This window comes from Humulus lupulus, chromosome 5 (genome assembly GCF_963169125.1).
Source record: "Humulus lupulus chromosome 5, drHumLupu1.1, whole genome shotgun sequence".
NCBI classification, from domain to species: domain Eukaryota; kingdom Viridiplantae; phylum Streptophyta; class Magnoliopsida; order Rosales; family Cannabaceae; genus Humulus; species Humulus lupulus.
The window spans coordinates 61,203,216-61,206,887 of record NC_084797.1 but is presented as its reverse complement, the minus strand read 5'-3'; positions in this window follow the sequence as shown (position 1 = coordinate 61,206,887).

The window sequence follows — 3,672 nt, the reverse complement described above, 5'->3', positions numbered from 1 at the left end:
GGTCTTAACAGATTATCACAAAATCACATTTATTCCCTAACGGGCCAAAATTACAATTATGCCCTTACAACCAAACAGGGCCCGCATGCTTATCAAATACTCATAAACATGCATTTCACATAATCATGCATATCACACCATTAATTCACACAACTTCCAATTATGCCTTCCCGACACACTAATCAAGGCCCTTAAGCCTTATTAGTAATTTTGGGTCGTTACATACCCATTGCCTTCTAGGGCCTCCCCAGAACATGGAAGGAGATAAAAGATCTTTATCCGACACTATAGACTTTATCGCCTCATGGAGCCATACGATCTCCTTAACATATAACTCAACATATTGATCTACATTATAATTCATTCGCACAAGCAGAAAGTGTGCTGACTTTGCATGCCGATTCATAATCACCCATACATAATCCTACTACCCCACAATGTTAGGCAATCCTTCATAAAATCCATGGTTATATTTTCCCATTTCAATTTTGGAGGGTCCAAAGGTTATAACAACATTACTGGCCTCTAGTGTTCAACTCTCACTTGTTGAAAAGTTAGGCACTTAGTCGCCGATATCAAGATTTCAAATCTTGATACATCTTCGTAGTGTATGAGACTCTTATAGAATCTCTTTCTCAATACTACCATCCATCAGAATCACGTATCCATCCATCAGAATCATGTATCCGATCTTCATATCTCCACAAATCCATAACAAAATAATAAAGTCCTCAGCCATTCCTGTTAAGAATTTGTCTCTATACTTCACCATCTATGGATCACTCTTTTGCGCCTATTTAATTCTTTTCAGAAGGGTAGAATGAAGGGTTGTATCCGCCAATTTACCAATCACAAACTCTATACCAACACTATTCATTTTCTCATCTAACTTTGTTGTGATCTATTTCAAACTATACACTTGGTCCAAACCTTTCTGACTCATGGCATCAACCACCACATTAGTTTTCTCTGGATGATTAAGGATTTCACTGTTGTTGATGTGGTTTCTCGCTAACAGTGGATTAAGAAATTCGACAATAGAGATATTAGGCTTTTGCTTAACCGTAATTGAACAAACAAAAAAAATATCACAAACCCCCACACTTTTACGTGGTTTAGTGGTAAAAATCCACCTAGTCCACTAGACAATCTTATTGATTTATTTAGGGCTCTGGGAGAAATTGTTCATGACAATTTCAGCAGAGTTTCATTATATAAAGAATTTGTCCCTTTTCCTATCCATTCCCCTGGTATTTATGGGGGAATTTTTCTGGATAGCTTTGGGTCACTGCGTACAAAAATATGGTAAATAATAAATTTGGATAACCTCCCATTAACATAAGGATATGATTGCCTATAGAATTTACATCCATTATCTCAGGTAATAAAATCTAGGCATTAATGAGAGTATAAGGAATCTTCGAGTCTTTTGGGATCCTTCATTGTGAGTCATGACCAGGATTCTGCGAGCTAGTCACTTCCTTGAGCTGGATTCCTCAGAGCTAACCTATCCTGACACAAGCTAAGTTCAGTGTTTCAGAAAGGCGATTTGGCCATCACGAATCTCGAACTAGGTTGTTGGCATAAGAGGCGATCTCAAGATTATCTGGTTGTCGTAAGATGTCAAGTTGAATTCCAACTGCTCACTCTAGAATTAGCTAGATATTCTATATGTATGCTTTCTTCATGCGCTTATCTGCCAGCTGTACCCCGTGTTGAGTGATTCAGTTCATATTTATTTTGGGGTACAACATTTTCCCCCAAGCTCCTGCTCGTGCATGATGTCACCTTTGACATGCCCAGTAGGGGCTTTTAGGCTTCTGTTATGTGAAATCGTGCCCACCCACTCACTCGAGTGCGAGACATGTGTCAGTCTGTAATAGGTGCCTGTTCAGGTTTTGAGTATTGTGACAACTGTCTTGTCAACTTTTTGTCATCGCAGGGTTTATTTAACCTAGGACCTTGGATCTCAAACTGAACTAATCATGTGGCCTAGATTGGTTCCCGAAGTTTATGTATAAATAGAAGAACCGAACTTGAACCTCACCACCTTTGCATTGAATTTTTTTTCCTTTTCCTTCTTAAAACACCTTCAAAACCTTCAGCGTTCCCTCATTCTCTAGAAGCTTTCAGGATACTATCTTTGGGGCTATCATCACTCCCCTCAACCAAAAAAACAATCTGTAAGTATCTCTATATCCGGTTCAAATTTCATCTTCTTATTTTTCAATAAGTTTTAAATTTTCCAGTATATTTCCTTACTTCGGTTATGTTTTAATTTAGTATGGGTTTCTGTTAGTCCAAAAACAATAGCACTAGGTCTGATTAGAAATAATGTACAAAAAGTAATGGGTGATTTTCTTAGTTTTTAAAGAGGATCGTCTGAGTGTTTGTGTAAAGAATTTGAGGATTTTTAGGTTCGGTTATGGGTAGCTTAAGGGTTACAATTTCTCGAGTGGTTTTGCATTAAAATGCTTTCCAAAAATGTAGTGGGTTCGGCACAAGGATCCCGAAGTATCAGGGAATTTCCTGAGTATACAATGCATGGTTAGTGAATGCGCATGAACACAAGCGTTGTTTCTAGGGTAAATCTTAGCTCGTATATATCTTAGGTAGAATATATTGAGTTCAAACCCTCGGGTTACCATACCTTTATCACCGTAGAAAGGTTTTATCATAGGTAACCTCTAATATGTCGCTTTGCCTCCAGGGGAGCTAAATCATGGCCCACCAGAAGAAGTCAGTCACGATCTCTTCTTCTCAAAGTAAGTGTAAGGGTAAGCAGATTGCATCTGAGACCCCAATACCCCACTTCGGCTCAGTAGTGGATAGGGAGATCGTAGGTGACCCAACGCCTTTTTTGAGGTCGAGCACATAGAATCTCGGATAAAAGCTCAGGGCAAGGTGAATAAAATTTTGCTGAGTCACGAGATCGAGTTGGGGTCTAAGGGTCTTATTGCCCACCCTCCGCTGGAGGGAGAGAGGAGCTGCACTCTGCTTCAGGATGACTTCGGGGCCTGGAGTGATGAGCACCTAATGGCTGGTGCCTTTCTCCCTTTGGACCAATATTTTATAGATTTTTTGAACTACGTCGAACTGACACCATTCCAACTCCCCCTAATTCGTATCGACTTTTGGTGGGGATGAAATAGGTATTATGGAAGCACGAGTGGGAGGTTCCCACCACCGCCGACATCATGTACTTATTTTGTCTCAAAGCCAATCCTGAATCAAAGGGGTGAGGTGATGGCTTCTACTACCTGACCAGATTCCCCAATATGGCCTCCATCATTGACCTCCCCAACCACCCGAATGACTACATGGATCAATTCTTCATATCAAGTGGGTTCAAGAACTGCACTCATTGGTATTTCAACTATCCTCGTAAGTTTCTCAACTCCTTGAACTTTGTACTTAAATTCCTTTCAAATCAAGTTTAAACATATTCATATTTAATTTTGACTTTGTACAACTACATATAAGAGAACGGGACAGTCAGAGACCCTCGTATTCCTGCCAAGGAGAAGGAGTTCCAAATGGTAGTTAATGACGCTACCATGGTGGCCAACAAACTGATCTGGAAAGATCAGACACTGGCTATCAAAGCTCAAGGTCCTTCCCCCGAGCTCCCACCTCCCCAAGAACTCATCCCTGCCGTTGAAGAGGTTGATG